The sequence below is a fragment of the Ornithorhynchus anatinus genome, chromosome X2 (assembly GCF_004115215.2).
Source record: "Ornithorhynchus anatinus isolate Pmale09 chromosome X2, mOrnAna1.pri.v4, whole genome shotgun sequence".
In the NCBI taxonomy this organism is placed as follows: domain Eukaryota; kingdom Metazoa; phylum Chordata; class Mammalia; order Monotremata; family Ornithorhynchidae; genus Ornithorhynchus; species Ornithorhynchus anatinus.
The window spans coordinates 28,946,283-28,971,012 of NC_041750.1; the positions used below are offsets into that span (position 1 = coordinate 28,946,283).

The window sequence follows — 24,730 nt, forward strand, 5'->3', positions numbered from 1 at the left end:
CTGCTTTGTGCAGAACTCTGTACTGAGCACCTACTGTGTGCAGAGCTCTATACTGAGCACCTAATGTACTAAGTGCTGGAGCAGATAAAGCTAATCAGAGTGGACCCAGTCCATGTCCCACGTGACCTAGTGGATAGAGCTTGGGCCTGGGAATCAGAAGGATCTGGTTTCTAGTCCCGGCTCCGCCACTTGTCTCCTATGTGAACTTGGGCAGATCCATTAAATTCCCTGTGTCAGTTACCTCACTTGTAACATGGGGATTAAGACTGTTAGCCCTCTGTGGGACGGGGATTGTGTCCCACTGAATTATCTTGTATCTACCCCAGTGCTTAGTTCAGTGCCTGGCGCATAGTAAGTGCTTAATCAATACCACAATTATTATTATTATTACATGGGTCTCACAGTATTAAGCTGCACAGCAAGAGGCAGCTTTGAGCTCCTTCTGCTTCTCTGGCAGAACCAGCCAGGAGAGCAGACTGCTTCCCTGAAGGGAGGGCAGAAAGGGTGGAAGGTGGGGGTTTCTCCAGAATTCTGATGTCTGGATTTTGGGGGTAGCCCTGGCCAAAAGGACACAGGAGGAAAGGGTTCACCTTAGGTCTTGAGGGAAAGAGAACTCCCTTTCCCGGCCATTCTGAGAAATGGCTTGGTCAGGGGGTGAGGAGACAAGAATGGAGTCTCCCACCAGGAACTATGGAGGAGCCTCAATCCTGAGACCGAGACACTGCACCCAAGAATCGATTATAGTCCTGGTGGTTTGGGTGGCACCACTCACACTCTCCCATCTCTGCAGGGCACAGAGTGCAATAAGCAAGCATTTGAGCAGGGGTGCAGTGCCTGGCCAAGTGCCCCTGCAGTATTATGACCCTTTTGCGGGCTCCAAAGCAGAGCCGGGACTAGAATTCCTGGCTCCCAAAGCAGTGCTTTGTCCAGTGGATCCACAGCAGAGAATGGAGCGACTATGACCTCACCAAATGACACATCCTTCACTTTTCCAAGAGCCACAGCCCCCGTCGCTCAGGGGCGAAAGGGGAAAACTGCTTCCTATTTCTCCGATTTATGAAAAAATGGCCGAAAGCTTCATCAGGCAGGGTTAGAGTCTAACCCTAACCTCAGCCCTCCATCCACTCCCCTTGACGATCAGACTGCAGTTGGACCAAAGTGGGTTAAGTAGGGATTAAACTGGTTGGGGGGGGTCTTACAGGTTCTCAGAGAGCAGCACCCTCTGGATTGTCTGTGTGTGTGTATGTGTGTGTGTGTGTGTGTGTGGTGTGTGGTGTGTGTGTGTGTGTGTGTGAAAGAGAGAGACGGAGACAGAGAGACAGAGGCTGAGAGCATATCTATTCAGGCAGCTAGAGAACACTGGTCCCTGCTCTGTTTGGTGGGGGATGGTTCTTTCTGGAGCAGTGAGCCCCATGTGGGACTGCGACTGTGTCCAACCTGATTATCTTGTATCTCCTCCAGCTATTAGAACAGTGCCTGACACATAGTAAGCACCAAAAACCATTTTCATTGTCACCATCACCATGGTTTTCATTAAGCACTTTCCTGATTTAGCCCTTACTTCCCCCATTTGCCCTCCCTTCTGCGTCACCTATGCACTTCGATCTGTACCCCTTAAGCATCTGAAACTCATCCCACCCACTCAGCACTAATGTACATGTATATCTGTACTTTATTTAATAACTATCTCCCCCTATGAGCTTATTAATCAATTAATGAATCATTGGTATATATTGAATGCTTCCTGTGTGCAGAGCACTTGGAGGAATACAGTACCACCGAGTTTGTTGACTTGTTCCCTGCCCCCGAGAAGTTTATGGTCTGGAGGGGGAGACAGACATTAATATAAATAAATTACGGTTATGAACCTAAGTGCCGTGGGGCGGAGGATGAAGTGACTATCAGGTGCTTAAAGGGTAATATTAATAATGATGATGATCGTACTTGTTAAGCGCTTACTATGTGTCAAGCACTGTTCTAAGCGCTGGGGTAGATACGAGGTAATCAGGTTGTCCCACAAGGGGCTCACAGTCTCAATCTCCATTTTACAGATGAGGTCACTGAGGCACAGAGAAGTGAAGTGGCTTGCCCAAAGTCACACAGCTGACAAGTGACGGAGCAGGGATTTGAACCCACGACCTCTTGACTCCCAAGCTCGGGTTCTTGCCTCTAAGACACGCTGCTTCTTGGGCACAGAGCCAAGTGTAAGATGGTGCAGAAGGAAGAGGGAGTAAGGGAAATGGGGGCTTAACTGGCGAAGGCTTCTCTGTGGAGATGTTATTTCACTAAGGCTTTGAAAGTGATAAGAGTGGTGATCTGTCATATATGAAAGGGGAGGGAGTTCCAGGCCAAAAGGAAGATCTACGCAAGGGGTTGGTGGGAACATAAACAAAATGGAGGGTTAGTGAATAAGTAGTCATTAGAGGAGCAAAGTGTGTGGGCTGGATTGTAGTAGGAAAACAACAAGTTGAGGTAGGATGGGGCAAGCTGATGAGTGCTTTAAAGTGAATGGTGAGAATTTTCTGTTTGATGCAGAGGTAGATGGGCAGACCACTGGAAGTTCTTGGGGAGTGTGGAGACATGGTCTGAACTTTTTTCTGAAGAATGATCTGCTCAGAAAATTAAGTGTAGACTAGACTGGGGAGAGACAGGAGGCAGGGAGGTCAGCGAGAAGACTGATGCAATAGTCAAGGTAGGAAACGGTAAATGCTTGGATTAGAGTAGTAGCAGTTTGGACGGACAGAAAAGGGAGGATTTTAGTGTTGTTGTGAAGGTTGACCTGACAGGATTTAGTGACAAATTTAAATATGTAGGTTGAATGACAGAGCTGAGTGGAGGATTGTGAAATTGTGAGACAGGAAGGATAGTGGCATTGTCTACAGAAATGGAAAAAGGCAGGGGGAAGAAAGCATTTGATTCATTCATTCATCCAATCGTATTTACTGAGCGTTTACTGTGTGCAGAGTATTGTAATAAGCTCTCGGAAAAGTACGATATAATAGCTTGGTTGGTAAAATGAGGAATTCTGTTCTGGGCAGGAATCATGTCTCCCGGTTCTGTTTCACTGTACTTTCCTAAGCTCAGAGTACAGTGGCACACAATAATAGTCCCGATTGATCGATTATGTGATTATATGATGTCATCTCCTGCCGAATTAGTACAGTGCTGTGCACATAGTAAGCGCTCAATGAATACTATTGAATGAATGAATGATAGGTGCTGGGGAAGATTCAAGATCATCAGCAGGTCAGACCCAGCCATCCCTGTCGTTTGCGGTGCTCCCAATCTAAGACAGAGGGAGGGAGGTCGCATACAACAATAGCAGTAAATTACGAACAACTACAAATCGCGACAACCAAAGCAAATGAATGATAAAACAATGTGAATAAGAAGATTAAAGAGGCCGTTGAAAGCCCAGGAGGTGGCGCTCCGGATGGAGGGAAAACTGGCCGGCCACTAAATTCACCGTTTCCCACCAGCTTTCTTCCAGAGTTGGTGATTTGATTGGTTGACTATGGTACTTACTAAAGAGCTGCCTCTTTGCTGAACAGCTTGCTAAACGCTGGGACAGATACTAATAGACAGTCCAGGCCGGGTCCGAACAGGCTGGGTGGTATGGGATTGGGGTAGAGACTGATGGACCGAGGAGGGGATTGCAGTAATAATAATAATAATCATGGTATTTGTTAAGCGCTTACTATGTGCAAAGCACTGGATATAAGGTGATCAGGTTGTCCCAAGTGGGGCTCACAGTCTTAATCCCCATTTTACAGAGGAGGTAACTGAGGCACAGGGAAGTTAAGTAGCTTGCCCAAGGACAAGCAGCAGACAAGCGGCTGAGTCGGGATATGAACCCACGACCTCTGACTCCCAAACCCGGGCTCTTTTCACTGAGCCACGCCCTCTCTGCTCCCCACTGGATTTGTTCAGACGGAAGGGAAAAATTGGGCTGTAAAACTTCCTGTGGGATCAGACCGTTTGTGCTGTCCTTCCCTGGTCGGAGAAGCAATTCTTCATTTACTTTGAATCTGCAACCCCACTGAAGATCCCTCGTCCTGATGGGACCGGATTTGGAGAACAACAATTCTGTGTCCCTCCTGCCCATCCGCTTCCTGGTTTTATAAATGCCAATTCTGACTCTTCTCGGTGTGGGGCGTTCTAAAATTAGGAGTCTGACGCCTTTAGACGATCCCAAAATGAAGGGGGCTCCCTGCTCAGATCACCCCCACTGCCTTTCTCGCCCTTAGGTTAAACACCCGCTGGCTGGGGAGACCAGATGCAAAGAGCTGAGATCTAATTAATGAACTAAGGGTAAACTATCTGCAAAAAGAGTAAACTCTCTGTGGATTGTCGCTTTGTTGTTCTGTATTTTCCAAGCATTTAGAACAGTGCTCGGCTCTAAGTGGGTGCTCAATAAATACAAATGTTACTACTACCTCTACAACTACTATTATTCCTAGCTAAGAGGAGAAGGTGAAAGAATGCTAGAGTGGATGAGGCAGAGAAATAACAGGGAAAATGTGTGGGAAGGCTAATCGAGGGAGGCTTCCTGGAGGAGATGGCATTTTAGAAGGGCTGCAAAGGATGGGAGGGCTGGGAAATTCTGCATAAATCTGAGTGAAGGACAAGTCCGCAGCGAGAGCACTCTCCACCCCTCACAGTGCTGACGTTCAATGTGGTGAAGACATATATTCAGGCCAAGAGTCCAGTATGATTTCATCTATTCTTGGCAAACCAGGAACGTGGGCACAGCGGGTGCCCAGTCCTGCAGGCTGGCAGGACCACACTTCTGGGACTTGCCCATGGTGACCCTCTCCTGAGTCCAGAATGAAACTTCAGATGGCATTTTGGCAGAGAAGAAATCAATATCTTTCTCCCTGATAAACTGTGGTTATTATAGGCCCATGGATCTTAAGTCTCCTTTACTTTTCTTCTTCTCTCAAACAGTCAATCAATCATATTTACTGAACACATCCTCTGTATGGAGCACTCTACCAAGCATTGGGGAGGGTACAATGCAGTTAGTGAACATGATCCCTGCCGACAAGGGATTGAGAGTCAGTAAAAGAATTTATGGATAGGAGGAAGCAACAAATGGGATCTGTATATGAGTTAGTGCTTACGTAATGGAGTCTGTAATGTGTGTTCAAATGTACTTCGGGAGGTGGTGAATCCACAGTGCTCAGGTTGTGCAGAACAATAATAATAATAATTGTGGTATTCGTTAAGTGCTTACTATGTGCCAAACACTGTACTAAGCACTGGGATAGATATAAGATTATTAGGTCCCACATGGGACATACAGTCTAAGTAGGAAGGAAAACAGGTATTGAATCCCGATTTTGCAGATAAGTCACCTGAGCAAGCAAGCCAGGAGCAAGTTGGGGACCAGTGGCGAAGCCAGGATAAGATCTCAGGTTGTCTGACCCCCAGGCAGAGGGGGTCACACTGCTTCCCAAGCAGAAGGATCAAGGGGCCCAAGGAAGAGAGTACAAATTTGTCAGGGAAAGACTCTTGGAGGAGATGTGATTTCAGGAGGGCCTTTAAGATGGGGAGAGCTGTGGTCTGCTGGATTTGAAGAAGGGTGGGAGTTCCCAACAGGGGGGAGGGTTGTGAGCAAGAGGTCAAAGAGATCTCATGAGACTGAGACACAGAGAAAAAGTTAACTTGGAAGGAATCAGGAGTGGGAGCTGGGATATAGTAGGAAATAGGATAGATGAGTAGAAATGGGAGAGAGCTGACTATCTGAAAGTCAATGCTTAGGAGTTTCTGAGTTCTGCTCAGAGCCTTCCAAGCCTTGAGTAATGCTGTGGCATCAAGTCCAGGAAAGGCCTTAATTAGCAACAAGAACAACAAGAACAATAACAATAATGATAAGAAGAAGAAGAAACTGACTGCCAGAGACAGGGCATGGAGGAAAAGACTTTGCCACCTCCCTGGCCCATCCTGCCACTCTCTGCTCAAGCCCCGCACTGTCCCTTGCATGGAACAGTAGGGCCGATGCTGTTCTGTAGAAAGCCCTGACCAGTGTTTCTGGTCCCCAACCTTCAGCATTATTACATCAACCTAACTGACCATTCCTTTCCTGCCCATCCACTATAAGAAGCAGAGAAGCAGAAGCAGGGAAGCAGCTTGGCTTAGTGGAAAGTGCACTGGTTTAGGAGTTAAAAGGCATGAGTTCTAATCCCGGCTCCTCCACTTGTCTGCTCTATGACCTTGGGCAAGACACATAATTTCTCTGTGCCTCAGTTAATTCATCTGTAAAATGGGGATTAAAACTGTGAGCTCCACGTGGGTCAACCTGATTACCTTGTGACTAATTCAGTGCTTAGAACAGTGCTCGGTACATAGTAAGCACTTAACAAATATCATAATTATTAGGTTTGGACATTTTTGTTGTTTTTATTATTATTGTTATTACTATTATAACTTGCAGGGTCACACAGCAGACCAGGGCTACAGAGCTTGTACTAGAGATGAGAATGACGCTGAGTAAGAAGGCAATTTCGAGAGGAACAAAGTGTGTGAGCTTGGGTGTAGTGGGTGGGAGAAGAGAGTGGCTAGGTAGGAAAGAGGGAAACCGATTGAGTGGTGAGGAGTTTCAGCTTGCCACCATCATCATCCTTGTCATTTCTGCTTTACCCAGGTGCCACCTTATTGGAGCATCACTATTCACTGCGACCACGGGCGATTGTTCAAACCACGGAAAGGTCTGGGAGAGAGAAAGCGGAAATGAAAACGGTTTTCTTGCAGCCAGCCCCACAGAGCCCCATGAGGTGGTTTGGCAATAAATCCTAGCTCTTCTGCTCCTTCTACTGAGGTTCCACCAGCTAGAGGGCAAGAACAGGGCCAGGCTGGACCTTGTGCCTCCCTGCCACTCTAAGATGGGTATTTAAAAGTTGGTTGCTGCCCAGGGGTTTTATTATTATTATAGTATTTGTTAAGCACCTACTATGTGCCAAGCCTACAAGGTGCTGGGATAGATTCTTTCATTCCCTAACCCTGGGGTGGGGTGGAGTGGGGATGGGAGGCAGACACCAATACAAATCAATAAAATTACAGATATATACATAAGTGCTGTGGGGCTGGGAGGGGAGGGAAGAGCAAAAGGAGCAAGTTGGGGTGATGCAGAAGGGAGTGGGGGATGAGGAAAAGTGGGGCTTAGTCTGGGAAGGCCTCTTGAAGGAGATGTGCCTTCAATAAGATTGAAGAGGAGGGAGAGTAATTGTTGGATATGAGGAGGGAGGGTGTTCACTACTACTATCTCACCCCATTGGTTGTGATGACTGCCTCAGTCTTGGAAACATTATTCCATTATGGATGCAAACAGCCTGGAATATGTTGGACAATTTCCATCTATAGTGCATCAAAGTGCTCAGGAAGCATTTGCTATCAGAGGAAATGCTATTTTTTCAAGCTATTCACTTTGTTTCCCATAAGGGGCTGTCAGATGGCATAAATACAATTCTCAAATGATCCTTGAGGGAAGGGAGAATATCTACTCACTCTACTGTACTCTTCCAAAGCACTTAGTACAATACTCAGCACAGAGTAACTACTCAATAAATACCACTGATTGATTGATGGTATGAAAGTGTTATTAAGCTGAAAGATGTGTTCCTATGTGGGACTCCCAATCCCCATTTTAAAGACGAGGAAATTGAGTCAGAATGTATGACTTTAGATGAGTCACTTACCCTCTCTGTGGCCCAGTTAAATTGGGGTAAGCCAATTGAGCAAGCCAACTTTCACTTGCTTTCCCCACCTCTGATCCTGTTTAATATGACTGAGGCCTGAAACAGGTGTGGCTAACCACTCTGTTAACTGATAGCATTTACTAAGTTTACTAAGAACTGTGTCAGTGCCAAGCACGGAACTTAGCGCTGGTGACGGGTGCAAGGACGCTGACTGGGCAGGGTTTCGAGTCTCCAGGGGACTCCCAGTCCTCAGAGGGAGGAGAGGACAGAACACCCGGGGAAAGATAAACAGGCTGAATTCAACGATTCAAAAAACAGCAACAACAAGAGGAACCATAGCCATTCCTGCCGGAGGGAACAGTCCTCGGGCCCTTCCCCACTGCTGGCAGGACCATCGCCGGTCTGATCAGCCACGACTTCCTTCCAACTCTTTCCAAGGCTTTGTCTCCGCCTTACCTGCCACAAATTGCCAGATTTTAGACTCCAAGCAAGTCATTTAGGGTCTAGAGTCCAAGTTCCAAGTTCTCCAATACTAGCCACATGGCACTGAAGGACTGCTGACTTACCAGGATCAGGGTTGGTGGGATCATAAAGAAATTCATGGACTCATCAGAGCATGGGCCTGGAAATCAGGAGATCTGGCTGCTGCCACTTGCCTGCTGTGCCACCTTGGGCAAGTCATTTACTTTCTCTGTGCTTCAGTTTCCTCATTTGTAAAATGGGAATCAACTACCTGGGCAGGGAATGTCTCTATCAACCCCAATGTACTGTCCTCTCCCCAAGTGCTTGGTACAGTGCTCTGCACAATGTAAATGCTCAATAAATACCACTGACTGATCGATTAGACTGCAAGTTTGTTGTGGTCAGGGAAACTGTTATATTGGTATATTACTCTCCCAAACATTTAGTAATAATAATGATGGTATTTGATGAGCACTTATTATGTGCAAAGCACTGATCAGGTTGTCCCACATGGGGTTCACAGTCTTAATCCCCATTTTACAGATGAGGTAACTGAGGCACAGAGAAGTGAAGTGACTTGCCCAAAGTCACACAGCTGACAAGTGGCAGAATTGGGATTAGAACCCATGACCTCTGATTCCCAAGCCCATGCTCTTTCCACTGAGCCACTCTTCTTCTCTACAGTGCTCTGTACACAGTAAGCACTCAATAAATACAATTGTTTGATTGTTCTCCTTCCCCCACTTAGACTATGAGCCCCATGTGGAGCAGGGACTGTGTCCAATCTTATTGTATTGTATCTACCCCAGTACACAACATATAGTATATGGTGTACAGTGCATGACATAGTAAATGCTTAACAAATACCAAAATTCTTATCATTTTTATGATCCTTCTCAGACACTACTCAGAACTCAGACACATATGTTTAGCTGAATTTACAGAGATTTAAAAGGAAGGGAGGTAGAGCAGATTTAAATACTTACTCCCCACGAGGTCTCCATGCTCTGCCCAAGTTGACGATTAGCTCTTATTCCCAGAGGTTTCTGGGAAATGTAGTTCCCAGGCAGCTGGAAATGCGAGAAGTTTCCGATTTCCAATGAATTTTCCTTTAACTTCAGTTCCACCTCCACCAGAACCCTGAACACCAAACCAGCCAGATTGGGTCACTTCCTTCTTCTCTGGATCTGGATAAAAAGCCACAGGAGGAACAGCAGATCATTTGCAAATTCTCTGATCACTCAGCCCCACAGTACTTTCACGCATATCCCTAATTTATTTATTTATATTAATGTCTGTCTACCCCTCTAGACTGTAAGTTTATGTGGTCGGGAAATGTGTCTACCAACTCTGTTCAATGGTACTTTCCCAAGTGCTTAGTACAGTGATCTGCATACAGTAAGCACTCAATAAGTGCTGGAGAAGCAGCATACCCTAGTGGATAGAGCATGGGCCTGGGAATCAGAAGGACCTGTGTTCTAATTCCAGCTCTGCCACTTGTCTGTTGTGTTACTTCTGTGCCTCAGTTGCCTGATCTGTAAAATGGGGATTAAGACTGTGAGCCCTATGTGGGACAGGGAGTGTGTCCATCCTGATTACCTTGTATCTACCCCAGCGCTTAGAATATTTGTTACTGTGTTATTAAAATAAATAAACAAATAAATGAATAAATGAAAAATAAACAAATATGATTCATTAATTGATTGATGGCTCACAGTTGTCCTTCCCAACTAGGCTTCAAAAGGCTCTTTAGAGGCTTTTTTCCCCCACTGTGGAGTCGGAAGCCCAGACCATCTGGTGGCTGCAAGAGGAGGTGCTGCCCAAACTCCAGTGGCCACTGCTAGGCACACCCAGGTGATCAGGGAAGGGCTTGCAGGCCTGGTGGAGATGCCATATTTGGGGGGTGTTCTGAGAGAAGCGTAGCATCCTCCATGACACACAGAAGAGAATTTGGGCTGGTTTGGGAGCCAACAAACCCAACCAGAAATAGTCTGGGCAACAACTGGTTCCAAAAACATCATTCAACTGGGGGTCATTTGGGCATTTTACCCAAAGTGAACGTGCAAGCAAGATAGACTGTGAGCCCATCAATCAGGCCGGCAATGTCTCTATCTGTTGCCAAACTGTACACTCCAAGCGTTTAGTACATTGCTCTGCACATAGTAAGCACTCAATAAATACTATTGAATGGATGAATGAACCTCGGGTTGTGTAAAGATGTTCTAATTGTTTCTGCACTTGGGGCTGAGGGAGGCCCCATGTGCCACTTTCTCTTCAAGTGGTCGGAAACAATTTCATGCAAAAGCCCCACAAAAGGAACCAGGCTTTTGGGTGCTCCCCTGTGGGTTGAAGTCACACCCACAGGGCTTCTCCATAAATCCAGGGCCAGGCTGATCTGCAAACATCCCTGCCAGCCCCAGAATCATTCAGGGACTCAGACTAGTGGAAAAGGCCGGTTTGGAAAAGGCAAGGAGAAGACCAGGAGTGGAGGGGTATCCTCTTGTCATTTATTAGGGGCTCTCACTAGCCTCATATGCCTTGGGAGTGGAAAAGATCAGCTTGAGATGGCAGGGACTTAGGACCTGTGTTTAGAGATTTGATGGGGGCAGACATCATGATGAGTCAGCCTAAGATATTAGTTGGCTTAAAAATTAACACAGCCCCTTGAAATCTGCCAGAGGAAGGGAATTCTGGGGTCTACGGGTAGATTTTCTCAAGATTCAGGGGCCTCTTGACTGTGATTAGCCTGTTTTTCTGCTGTTTATATGGGAATTTCAAACATATCCCAGATCTATAAAATCAAATTCCAAAAACCTAAATTTAAAGGGGTTTTCTACTTTTGTTTCTGTGTGTGTGCATGTGTGTGTGTCTGTGGGGGGGGGGGGGGAGCGGTACGCATGCGTATGTGGATATGTGCATGGTACTTAATCAGAACTTGTTTAGTTTTGCTGCCTCAAAGTTTATTATATGTTCTACCACCCTCAGCTTGCAGCTAGACAAGGCTTTCTGTTCCAGGCTGTTCTAGTAGAACGCTTCCCTGGAACCCCCTTATCTAAACTTCCCCGAATCGTTCCTAAAACTAAGTTATGTGGGGACAGGCCACCGCACAGATTTTTATCAAAATGTCATTCCCCTAGCCTGAGAGAGCAGAGTCCTAACTGCTAAACAAGTAATTTATTAGGCTCGAGCAAAGGAAAAGAAATGTTTCCTGCTGCGTATATTTCATTAGCCAGAATTATTATGTGTACAACACTATAAATAGCTGAACATGCATTGAACCATTAATATCGCTGACGTTCTCCCAACAAACACTGAAATTTAACTAGAGGATTTCAGAGCCAGATAGATTTCTGGGGTGTTGTGGCTCAATCCAATGGGAAGACAGCGAGACGTCTATGTTTTTAGTTGGAACCAAGTGGGGAAGCAACAGGACCTAGTTGGTACAGTACGGGCCTGGGAGTCAGAAGGACTTGGGTTCTAATCCCTGTTCTGCCACTTGTCTGCTGTATGTACTTGGGCAAGCCACTTAACTTCTCTGTGCCTCAGTTACCTCATCCGTAAAATGGGGATTAAGAGTGAGAGCCCCATGTGGGACAAGGGCAGTGTCCAATCTGATTATCTTTTTTTTTTTAAAAAAAAAGACCAAACTGGCCAATGGAAATGAGATCTGAAATCCTCTTTAGTCTTTGATTTCTCACTGTTGTTCCAATCTGGTCTTCTCATCCGGCATTCTGGGATGGGCCAGAAAGACTGTGGACGCCTGTGAGTGGAAATCAAGAAAAGATTATCGTGGAAATAAAATTGTTGGGTAGGGACTTTCCAGGGTCTCCTCCAGTGATTCCAGATAGACTCTGACTCTGTTCCTTTTTTCATTTTATTTTATATTTGTTAAGCACTGCCTGTGTGTCAAGTACTATTTTAAGCCTGGTCAAATAAATTAAATCAGTCCCTGACCCACATGGGGCTAACAGTCTAAGTTCCTCATCCCATTCTATTTGTTGCCAGGGGCTCAGCCACTGGGGCCAGGAATGTAGAAAGGTTTAAAAGGTGTCAGGTGACAGAGCAGAACGAGAGACTCCTCAATGCTGTGGCTGGGAGTGGGCGTGCCTCTAGACTGTAAACTCTCTGTGGGCAAGGATGACATCTACCAACTCTATTGTATTGTACTTTCCCAAACGCTCAATACAGTGCCCCGCACACACAGTAAGCGCTGAACAAATACCACTGGTTGACTGGAAAGGAGGGAGGATCCGAGGCCAGTTTATCCATTCATTCATTCAATCGCATTTACTGAGAGCTTATTGTGTGCAAAGCGCTGTACTAAGTGCTTGCGAAACTACATTACAACAACAGACACGTTCCCTGCCCACAACAACCTCACAGTCCAGAGGGGAAGACAGACGATAATATAAATACATAAATAAATTACAGATATATACAAAAGCTTGTGGCATGACATCATGCCATGGAGACCCCACCATGTTCGCTGTCCAAACTTAGCAGTTTTCTGCATGTGGAATGAATGTCAGGCTACGTTGTTTTATTTTAAGATGGATGGGTGGGTTTTTTTTAAATCTCAACATATCAAAAAATTTATAAAAAAAAGAAAAGTTTAAAAAATGCTTCAGAAAGTTCCTACCCTCCAGAGTGGAGAAAGGACACCCGTGGGACTCTGGCTATGTCCTTTGAAAATTTTCAAAATACTAACTGGGAACAGAAATTGTCTTCTCTCCACTACAAGGCAGTCAAACCCAGGGTCTGCATGGGCACCATGTTGGGCACTTTGTGGGTCACTGAGCAGGTTACTGCACCTGGCTGAGAAGCTTGATGACCGATGTGGGTGAATAAAGGGTGGTGGCAGTGGTGTGGACTGTGCCCCATGGCTCATCAGCCCAGCAAAGGAGGCTCCAGTGGAGTAGGTCGAATCACAGCCAATCAATCCATCAATCAGTCAAGGGTATTTATTGAACACTTGCTGGGGGCAGGGCGTTGTACTGAGTGCTTGGGAGAGAGACACGATCCCTGCCCTCCAAGTGTGGTGGGGACAACAAGAGCTACGAGGGAGGCAGCAGTGGACAGTGGCAAATTTAGCACAACTGCTCAGACCACAGGGTACAGCCACTCGGACACCCGCACTAGCTAGTGATTTACAGAGCACAGTCGCTCGGACAGCAGCAGGGGTCAGTGGCTAATGGAGCACGGCCACTCGGACAGCAGCACTGGCCAGTGGCTAACAGAGTACAACCACTGGGACAACTGCAGTGGTCAGTGGCGAACAGACTGGCAGCAGCCAGTAGCTAACAGTTCTACTCTCCGATTGAGCACAGATTAGGAATCCCTCGAAGTTTACGGTCCGTGGTTTGAAGATCCTTCGGGGCAATCAATCTCTGACTCCTGCTGTGTCCAGCCCAGCCCCAGCCTCCGCCCCAACCCCGCCCCAGCGATGCTCAGTGGTGTGCGTGTGGATATGTGTGGACGTGGGTGTATGTATGCCGAGCCTGGGTGAACGTGTGTTTGTCTGCATGGGTGGATGAGAATGTTTGTGTGGGTGAGTTTAGTAGTAGTAATAGCATTTATTAAGCTTACTCTTTTGCGAATTCCATGGACTGCCTGAAAGACAAACGAATGGATTTTGGAGCAAATTAAACCAAAGTGGAAGGCCAAATGACCCGGTTTAGATGAGCCTATTTTGGACACATAATCAGGACTAATTCTCTGGAGAAGACACTGATGCTAGGAAAAGTCCAGGGAAAACGTGAAAGAGGCAGGCAGGCAACTAGATGGATAGTGACCATAACAACGATAACGGAAGAACGGTTAGAAAGGTGGCGGATTATGGCAGAGGACAGGACGTTCTGGAGAAAGTACATCCATGGAGACGCTGCGAATCGGAAACGACTCGACGGCACTTAATAATAATGTTATTAAAAGCGCTTACTGTGTGCACATCACTATACTAGGCGCTGGGAGGGACCAGGGATTCTGTTTTCTTTCCATACTCTGCCTCCCAGAATTCTTCTAGAGGTAAATTAGAGGAGGAGCAGCAGGATTTAGGTGTATCATCTAGGTGTTGGGGGGCGATTTGGGAGGTGGCCCGTCCGAAATCGGGGGTGGGGGGTTCCGTTTTGGAAAAGGGGAGGTGTCGGGGAGGGAGGAGCCGGGAGGAGGAGGAGTCGGGAGGAGGAGGAGGGGGAGGAGGAGGAGCAGATCGGGGCGGGGCGGCTGGGCTCGGCCCCCAGTTGTTTCTGTGCGATGCGTCGGGGCCGGTCCTGGCCGGGAGCCGGGAGCCGGGAGCCGGGAGCCGGGATCCAAGAGCTGGGATCCGGGATCCAGGAATCTGGACCTGGGGGCGGCGAGATCTGGAGCGGAGCGGCTCGGGGGGTCTCGGCCAGGTAATTGCTTTTTTCCTTTAACTTCCCGGGCCACGGGAAGGGGAGGGGGCGAGGAGGAGAAGAAGAAGGGGGCGCGGGGGAAAAGGAGTCTCCCACCCCTCCCTCGGGCTGGGTTGGGCCTGGGACTGGATTGGGGGCTTGTACACAACAAAAGAGTAGGGCAAGGGGTCCCGGTGCCCCTTCCCCTAGGGCAGACCCCTTTCCCAGTGCCCCCTCCCCGTCCAGGGATCCCCTGGGGGCAACAGCCCCTTTTCCTCCTCTCTTCCTCTCCCCCCCTTCTTCTTCCTCAAGGATTTTTCAGCGCTTAGAACAGTGCCTGGCACATAGTAAGCGCTTAACAAATACTGTAGTTATTATTATTATTATTATTCCTTCCCACCCTCCGGTGGATGGATCGATTGGGGACTGGTTTTATAATCCCAGGCCCTGGCACCCTCCCCAAGCCCCGGGCTCACCCAGGACCGGTCCCGTGTTGGGGCTGGGACTTTGTGTGTGTGTGTGTGTGTGTGTGTGTGTGTGTGTGTGTGTATGCGTGTGTGTGCATGTGTTTGGTGTGTTCGTGTGGGTGTGGGAGGCCACATTCCCAAAGGGGATCTGCCCTTCCTAGCGCAGTGGCGCTTCTCGAGCTGTTTACATGTCCAGTAGCCAAGCTGACCGGCTCTCCTGGGAGGTAGATCCCCCCCGTGGTCCGCCCCGCGCCCAACCTGGGTGTGAAGTTGGGTCGAAGCACTTGTGGGGTTTTTTGTTTTGTTTTTTGTTGTTTTGTTGTTGTTGTTGTTGTTTTTCCAGGGGGGTGGAGGGCGCACTTCAGGACACGGGGAGAAAGATCTTTAGTTTTGTCGGAGGAGCCGGGACTGGCCATCTTGAATGAGTGTGGAATCGAGGGTCGGGCCGGGGGGCGGTTCCCCTCCCACCCCCACCCCCGCTCCCGGCCCCACCCGGGAAGACCCTTCCCCCAGGAATGTGCCTAATCCCGCCTGGGAATTCACACGGGGTGGCCGCTTTGTACAGGCCGCATCCCCGAGCCGGTCCGGCGCCGGGCCGCCGGGTTTTTCGCCTTGCCAACTTTTACCGGCGAGTCCGTTCCCGAGCTGGTGGGGGCCCGAGGCCGCGCTTCCAGGTTTTCCGTTTCGCCAACTTTTACCGGCGGATCCGTTCCGCAGCCGGGCCGGGCCCCAAACTCTGCCTCCGGGTTTTGTATCTTGCCAACTTTTACCGGCGAGTCCATTCCGGAGCCAGGTCGGTCCGGAGGCAGCGGGGCCAGGTTTTCTCTTTTGCCAAGTTTCACATGCGGCCCCTCGCCCCGCTTGTTTGTAATAATAATAATAATAAGAATAATGATAATAATAATGATAATATTAAAAATGGTATTTGTTAAGCGCCTACTATCTGCCAAGCACTGTTCTAAGCGCTGGGGTAGATACAAGGTCATCAGGTTGTCCCACGTGCAGCGTGGCTCAGTGGAAAGAGCCCGGGCCTCGGAGTCAGAGGTCATGAGTTCGAATCCCAGCGCTGCCACTTGTCAGCTGGGTGACTGTGGGCGAGTCACTTCACTTCTCTGGGCCTCAGTTCCCTCATCTGTCAAATGGGGATGAAGACTGTGAGCCCCACGGGGGATAACCTGATTCCCCTGTGTCTACCCCAGCGCTTAGAACAGTGCTCTGCACATAGTAAGCGCTTAACAAATCCCAACATTATTATTAATCTCCATTTTAATAATAGTTATAATAATAATGTTGGTAGTTATGAAGCACTATGTGCCAAGCGCTGTTCTAAGCACTGGGGTAGATACAAGGAAAGTTGTCCCACGTGGGGCTCACAGACTTAATCCTCATTTTCCAGATGAGGGAACTGAGGCACAGAGAAGTGAAGTGACTCGCCCAAGGTCACACAGCCGACAAGGAGCGGAGCCGGGACTAGAACTCACGACCTCTGACTCCCAAGCCCAGGCTCTTTCCACTAAGCCACGATGCTTCTAGCACTTACTATGTGCCAATCCCAGTTCTAAGCGCTGGGGTAGATACAAGGTCATTAGGCTGTCCCACGTGGGGCTCACAGTCTTAATGCCCATTTTAGTAATAATAATAATAATAATGTTGGTATTTATTAAGCGCTTACTGTGTGCCAAGCACTGTTCTAAGCGCTGGGGTAGACACAAGAGCATCAGGTTGTCCCACGAGGGGCTCACAGTCTTAAGCCCCATTTTACAGATGAGGTCACTGAGGCCCAGAGATGTGAAGTGGCTTGCCCAAGGTCACGCAGCAGACAAGGGGCGGATTCGGGATTCGAATCCACATCCTCTGACTCCCAAGGGGGCTCTTTCTACTAAGCCACAATGCGGGTGGGGGTAGAATTTGCTTTGGGGAGTCCTCACCCCCCTCTTTTACCCCCAATTTATTGACACCCCTCCCTCCTGCTGGTAGTGGAATCTCTTTGGGATTGTTTTTGGAAGAACAGTCATTGTTGCAAAGTGACTGGAAATGGCTCCTAGAGTTCCCAATACCGAAATAGGAAGCTGCGATTCCCGATTATTATAAGCCCCACTTTTCCAGTCTCCCACTCCCTTCTGCATCGCCCTGACTTGCTCCCTTTGCTCTTCCCCCCTCTCCCAGCCCCACAGCACTTATGTATATGTCTGTAGTTTTATTTATTTGTACCGATGTCTATTTGTACTGATGTCTGTCGCCCCCCACCAGACTGTGAGCTCGTTGTGGGGAGGGATTGTCACTCTTTATTGTTGCATTGCACTTTCCCAAGTGCTTCATACAGTGTTCTGCACACAGTAAACACTTAATAAATACGATTGAATGAATGAATGAATATTTCTCAGGAAGGTGTTCGTCTGAGCCTGTGCATTGTGCCCCTTGCATAATATGCTTCCTATAATCTCTGGGCTGGACTAAACCGTGTCCTTCTTTTTATACAGGAGAAACGGTGCCTGGGCTCAAACAGTAATAGGACCTCTGGGTGAATGCAGCCTTGTAATATTAATTGTGGTATATGTTAAGCTATTACTATGTGCCAGGCACTGTACTAAGCGCTGGGGTGGCCCCAGTTCCTGTCCTGCCTGGGGCTCACAGTCTTTATCCCCATTTTACAGATAAGGGAACCCAGGCACAGAGAGGTGAAGTGACTTGCCCAAGGCCATACAGCAGACAAGTGGCAGAGCTGGGATTAGAACCCAGGACCTTCCGACTCCAAGGCCTGTGCTCTATGCACTATGCTGTACTGCTTCCCTTGTGTGAATGGTTGCCCTGTACACTGTACGGGGTATGTGCACACGCTCCCTGGGTATGAGTATAATGTGTACGTTGTGAATCCCCCAGTTTCCATTGGTTTATTTAAGCTACTCAAACTTTTTCTCATTATTTGGGACTTTAGAGTTGTGACGGAATGACTTAGAAGCTCCATAGTGGAGAGTTCTTTCATTCATTCAATTGTATTTATTGAGCACTTACTGTGTGCAGAGTACTGTACTAAGCACTTGGGAAAGTATAACACCACAATAAACTGTGACATTCCCTGCCCACATGAGTTTACAGTCTAGAGGAGAGGGGAAAAAAACATGGAGCACTTCAAGAATTTGTGTGTCATCCTTGGGCAGGAGCCATGCTAATCTTCTTTGTATCCTTCCAAGAGAGTTGAATGCATCTGATTCATTATCTTCACTGTAAATATTGGATGTTGCCTCTCAGCTCCAATATTTACAGTGAAGATATCCACTTCAAAGTGGACATCTCAGGAGCTGGAAGTATTTGTCTTTTTCGGGCTGGGGGAGGTAAGGAGTTCAGGGCATTTGTTCTGTTAAAAAAAAAAAAATCCCTGTGTCCCTGCCTTCCCCTGAAGAATCTCAACATAGCCCCTCATTTTCATCCTTCATGGGGCCTAGCTTCCCTCATGCTGACTCCCAGTGGTTCTCCTAAAATAATATTTTTGATATTTGTTAATGATTGTCTTATTTGTTAAGTGCTAACTAGGTGCCAGGCACTAAGCGCTGGGGTAGGTACAAAATAATAAGGTCGGACACAGTCCCTGTTCCACTTGGGTCTCAGAATCTAAGTAGGAGGGCAAACAGGTATTGTCTCTCCATCTTACAGATGAGGGAATGGAACTGCAACCCAGAGTCACACAGCAGGCAAGCTGTGCAGCCAGGATTAGAACTCAGATCCTCTTGCCCCCAAACCAGGGCTCTTTTCAGTAGGCTACATTGCTTCTTATTGTTAAGTGCTCAGTGGGTTCAGTGTGCACCGTCCTAAGCACTGGAGTAGATACAATACAATTAGATTGGATACAATCCCTCGCCCACATGGGGCTCACAGTTCTCCAGGGAAGGGAGAACAGGTATTTCATCACCTTGCAGGCTAGGCCTGATGCTCGCTAGGATTGACTCCAGCCAGGCGTTGGAAGACATGCTGGACTGTCTGTCTGCCGGCACTAGCCTGGGTCACAGAGACCTCAGTGCTGGGGATTTTCCCAGAGGGGTACAGTTTCTCTACCCCTAGCTCATCTCTGTATTCCTTCGGTGGGGTGGGGGCAGGGCAAAAGGCTGGGAAGGGGGGAAAGAACAGAAGGATGCTGCTGGGTGGGGAGAGGCGGCCTTCTGCAGTGCTGAGTTAGAGAAGTCTGGCACTGCTAGACTGGCCAACTCTGTATCCTCTCACTGAAGGGCAGACAAGAGCAGGGGATGAGGGACGGGAGGGACTTTAGGACTAGTGATTCCTGGAGCCGCCATGTGAAGACCCGAGGGAACCCTTCTTTTTGGTTGGGGCCTCTTGGGCACACTCCACATGACACCATCCCAGACCTCAGAATGTCAAATATATGAAACTTGATGGGATGAGTGAGAGGGAGTCCTTCCCCAGGGCTCAGAATTGCTGATACATACAAGAAATTTGCTTCTCATTAAAATGGCCACTTACCGGAGAGGTTGAAATTGCTCTCCATCTGGTGGGGGGAGAGGGCACTTGAAACGGGGTTGGTCTCGCCTGTGGTCCAGCCTCGACAGTCGAATCTTGCTGCTTTCTAATCTCTGCCGAGGTTCACCGGTAAACTGGCGTGTTTGAAATGAGTCAGTTAGCCACCCCACCTGCTTCCTAGGTCTCCCTGAGCACACCTGGCTCCACAGGGACATGAACAGATTCACTTCGCGTTAGACGTTTGAGGCTGCCACATTTGGATCTCAAATGGAATGTTTTCTGGCGGTGCCTCTCCACAAGCGTCACTTGCACAGAAATGTCGCTTTGTGGCTCCCAGAGTTTTGAAGAATAGTTTTCTCAGAAAGAAGAAGATGGCAAAAAGCTGTCTTTTCATCCTCATTTCAAAGTGAAATGGAAACTACAAAGCATATGTAATTCCAATTGGACACTATTTTTAGAAATCAGACATGTTTGGGATATTCTGTAATGAGAAAAACAGCCTCCCGCCCCCTCTTGGAAGCTCAGTTGAAGTCAGATCCAGCCTGCCCTCTTCCCTCCACATACACAGTGCTTCTTCCACACTTCTTTCCTGCAAGCCCCTTCACCAGGCAGATCCTGCCTCCGTTTAAGTCAAGAATCTGATGAAATCATACATTTCCGGAAATTACTTCCAGGGGTAGAAGGGAGATGTGAAGTGCTTGAATTTCAGACTGTGCCAGGTCTGATTGGTGGTGAAAGGGGGAGGTGGCAACCTGGAGCTCTACAGCCCCTCCACACTCCGCCACTCTTCCCCCATCACACACAGCCATCCCTTGTGATCCTCCCCACACCCCAGTTCCCTGCACCCTGCCACCCTCCCCACACACTGCACATCTTCAATCTCCCCCCATCCTGCCCTAAAAGGGGCAGGTAAGGTTAAGAAAGTGGCGAGAATCGATCTGATGCAGTTTCTGTCCACCAAGATACCGTCCAGCGGCCGGTCAACTGCTGCTGTGGCTGCTCTCCTGGACTGCTGTCCTGAGCCTGTCATCTTTTCCCCTCCTTAACTGAAAGGTAGGGAGAAGGAAGCTGGGAAGGGGCAGGTCCCTTTCAAGGCGGGCAGTGTTCTGAGTTGGGTGTGTGGAAATGGGGGAATCTTTCTTAACCCTAGCTCGATTTTTCTCCCACATCCCAAATTTCACGTGTTTTTCCACAGCGGCCTTTTACTGGAAACCTCTAGAATGTCATTGGTATTTTTCGGGTGCTGGGTGTGGGGAGAGGAAGGAGGGAGAGCTTTCCAGATTCACTAAAGGAATAGAAATCTGCTCAGGAGTCCACCTCCTTTGTTTCAAAAACAGGCGGCGGGGCCTGTCTTGTCCATGTGTTAGTGTTTAACCTATCTTGCCTGAGCGCTGCCTTGGAGTTTCATTTAGTGATTGATTTATGTCAGCATTTGGAGTGGGCTTTGAAATCCAGTACAGTAAACGATGCCGGGGCTGTGGCTGGGGTAGGAGCTTGAAGCTGGGGCTGGACAGCCATCATGCCTACTAACTCTGTTCTCCCAAGCGCTTAGTACAGTGCTCTGCACAGAGGAAACACTGGATAGATTCCATTCTATTGGAGCCGAAACCTGAGGAGCTGCTGAGGCCGGGGCTGAGTTCGGGTCAGGGCTGTCTGCCGTCCAGTTGGGATGTTGCAGGAGTGAGCGAGCATTTCCCCTTTCCCTGTAGGTCCAGAACTAACTATTTTCTGAGTGATGCTGGGAGAGGTTGATTCACTGCAGACTGGTGTGAGGAGCTACAGTTAGGCTTCTGCTTGCAAATAGGGGAACTTGATAGGGTGGTGGAGAGAAATGAGTCAGTTTAGAGTTTCAGGGACCACTCCCCGCCCGCCCCCCCCCCCCCAACCAGCCTCCGCCACAGGGCTGCCTGCCCACACTCCCCTCCAGCAAGTAAAAAGTAACAGCCCCCGTTTTGGATGGGTGTTTGCTCTCCCTCCCAGGGCACATCTGTTTGGAAGAACCGGTAACTGGCCTACATTTCCTCAGCCTCGTGCACTTTGGGACTGGTGCGTTACTGGAGCTGGGGCCAACCGGGGCAGGGGAAGGGAGGAGGGGAGAGGAATGGGCCTTGATTTAATTTAATCCACTCTCTCGGCCCAGGCAGGAACACCGGTCCACATGCCTCCAGAGAAAAGTATGATAAACCTAAAGCATAATATATTCTCCTATTTTTGGCATTTTCTGTGGTAACCCTGCTCTTTTCTTGGGTGACTTGTTTGTTGACAGCAGTAGCTTGTTGCTATTAAACTTAATCGCTGCACTGTGGACCGTTCAGAAAAGACCTGCTTTAAGAAAAAAAGCAAACGATGGGAAGGGGCTTATTTTGGTGCTTGGAGAGGCCTGTCCAGATGGGCCGTGCGGAAGATCCAGGTCCGGGTGTCCGGGTTGGATGGAAGCCCCCATGGGAAGGCCTCACTGCCACCGGCTAGGCCAGATGTCACTTTGAAGATGAGAAGTTGAGGTGTCGATTTGGGATAACATACCCATTATGTTTCCTGAAAATTCACATCCATTCCTTACTCAGGCCAGCCATTGCTCTGCCGGGTCTGGCCCAAATCGTTATGATGAAACAATTCGCCCTTTTTGCATAACACAAGCCACAGGGAGGCAGTGCTGGGATCAGTGCCTGGTAGGGGTTAAATGGCTTCCTACTTACGTGCACTGCTTTTCTTCAAAATGGTGACTTCTCTTTAGAAAATAAGAGCTGGAGAGGCAATAGGTCACGGCACCTTAACTGCTACCATATGTATTTTTACTTCTATTGGTAAATAAGTCAATTTTTAATGAGCTGCAAAACTTTGGGGCGGTGGCATTATGTAAAGGTGGGAAAGCACCCCTGTTTATGAAAATCCTGGGATTAGTGGTTTAGAGCGAGGATTAAAACTGGTCTGAGCAAATTGCCCTGTTGATACGGAAGCCAGAATCTGTTAATGGTTTTACAGGGAGATTGGTTTATCGGTTATTTTCTAGGTTGATGAAGGATTATAGGCTGCTTTGAATTTACACTTGAGAGAGGAGGGCTGCTATTGCTCATATATGAGGTTTCACCAGTTCATTAGGAGAGGGGTGGGGTCTCTGCCGGCAAAGGTTTGGATTTTATAGGCACATGGTTTTCATCAGAGACTTGCAGTGCTCTGCTTGCCTGCTTGGCTCCTGCCCACCTTAATCAATCAATCAGTAGTATTTATTGATAGCTGTGTGATGAGCTCTGGACTGAGCGTTTGGGAGATGACAATAGTGTTGGAAGCTCCTCTCCTTCAAGGAGCTTGTAGTCTACTATGTGCAGAGCCCTGGACAGAGCATTCAGGGAAAGTCACTATAATAGAGTTGACTGATTGATTCATTCAATCGTATTTACTGAGCACTTACTGTGTGCAGAGCACTGTACCAAGTGCTTGGAAAGTACAATTCGGCAATAGAGACAATCCCTACCCAACAAAAAGTCTCACAGTCTAGAAAGGGGAGACAGACAACAAAACAAAACAAAACAGGGACTTACAATCTAGTGGAGAAGTTGGGCACAGCATTGTCTAGCGGGTAGAGCATGGGTCTGGGAGTCAGAAAGACCTGGGTTCTAATCTCGGCTCTGCCACTTGTCCGCTGTGTGACTTTGGGCAAATCATTTAACTTTTCTGTTCCTCATTTGTAAAATGGGGATTATGATTGGGAGTGCCACGTGGGACATGTCCAACCAGTGCTTAATACAGTGCCTGGCACATTGTAAGCACATAACAAATACCATTAGAAAAACAAACAAAAAAAGAACCTGCAGGTGACAGAGGTGCATACCCTAAGGCAGGAGAGAGGGGAAGCCTGGCATGGCACCAGGCATGGCACCCAGAGAGACTGGCCTGGCCTTTGGCCCAAAAGCAGAATGGCTTAGTGGATAGAGCCCGGGCCTGGGAATCAGGTCAAGGGTTCTAATCCTGTCTCCATCCGTTGTCTGCAGCGTGATCTTGGGCAAGTCATTACACTTCTCTGAGCCTCAGTAACCTCATCTGGAAAATGGGGATTGAGACTGTGAGCCCCACCTAGGATAAGGACTGTGTCCAACCCGATTTGCTTGTATCCACCCCAGTGCTTAGTACAGAGCCTGGCACATAGTAAGCGCTTAACAGTGCTTATGTACATATCTGTAATATATTTATATTCATATCTGTCTCACCCCCTCTAGATTGTAAACTTGTCGTGGTCACAGAATGTGTCTGTTTACTGTTGTATTGTACTCCCCAAAGTGCTTAGTACAGTGCTGTGCACACAATAAGCACTCAATAAATATGATTGAATGAATGAGTCAACAAATACCATTATTATTATTATTATTGACAGGTTTGGCCTTTTGGTGTCTCCAGGTGTGCGATACCAGGCAGTTCACACCCCCGCCCGCCTCAACCGTGGCACTGTTGGTGTTTCGTGTGGGGCTTGAGTCATTTCATCATCACCACAGCAAGAGGACCCACCAAAGGTGCCCATTTTGGATGGGTCTGGGAGCCCAGGATCAATCTCCACCACCTGTTTAGGTTTTCAGTGTGTTTTTCTTCCTGGAGTGTTCTGTCTTGGTGCATTTGAGGTCTCTGGGGTAGCAGGGAAGAGCTGGCTGGCAGAATTTCTCACCTTTCTCTCTCTGAGTTTCCATCTTGCCAGGTACCTTTAGCTCCCACCAGGACCAGAGTTCCTTGCCTAGAGGCTTCTTCTCCTTTCTGGATCCTTCTTACCCTCGGCAACGGGTGCTTGGGGTGGAATCGGGGAGGGTCTCCAAAATATGAGGCACTGCCTTTGTCTCCGTAACAGGTCATCCCAGGCTGTGGGGAAGAGTCCAGAACGCTGGTTACAAGGTCACTAGGGAGCCCTTTAGAGGAGGGGCTTGGGCTAAAATGGTAATTATGTGGCCTGATGGAAGAGTTTAGCACTTATTTAGAAGGCTGGGTTAAGTGTAAATGAATAGACATTATTTAAAGCAACTTTTCCAGTGTCTGCCCATCCACCTCTGCACCAGAAAGGAACTTTTTACCATCTATCAGCTTTAAAGCACTTAACAAGTACCATAATTAGTAATTATTACTGCCATCAGCACCTCTATCAATTTAGACATTATCACCTGCCTTCCATGTCTTGGGGACAGGGAGTGTTCATATGACCTGTGCAGTGCCCACTCCTTAATAATTGTGCTGTTTACGTGCTTAGTAAATGCTAAGCATAGGTTAACCAGGTCAGAGACGGTTC

At 48.0% G+C, this 24,730-nt stretch overlaps 1 protein-coding gene, 1 long non-coding RNA gene and 1 pseudogene across 3 annotated transcripts in view; 2 read left to right on the forward strand and 1 right to left on the reverse strand.

Annotated features, from left to right (window-relative positions):
- The first annotated feature begins 1,003 nt into the window (after positions 1–1,003).
- On the forward strand, positions 1,004–6,812 carry LOC114807417. Its single transcript, XR_003755501.2, has 2 exons — positions 1,004–1,158; positions 6,647–6,812. It is a non-coding gene; the product is annotated as an uncharacterized LOC114807417 (long non-coding RNA).
- Positions 6,813–14,413: 7,601 nt separating this feature from the next.
- Positions 14,414–24,730, forward strand: part of ZNF516 (zinc finger protein 516) — a 35,492-nt gene continuing 25,175 nt past the window's right edge. The window contains exons 1-2 of one of the 2 annotated variants that reach the window (XM_029053025.2): positions 14,414–14,551; positions 23,837–23,972. The gene's annotated coding sequence lies outside the window, so the exon portion shown is untranslated. The remainder of the gene's footprint in view (positions 14,552–23,836; positions 23,973–24,730) is intronic. The other variant, XM_029053028.2, reaches the window with a different exon arrangement.
- LOC114807534 lies at positions 18,111–18,209 on the reverse strand (annotated as a pseudogene).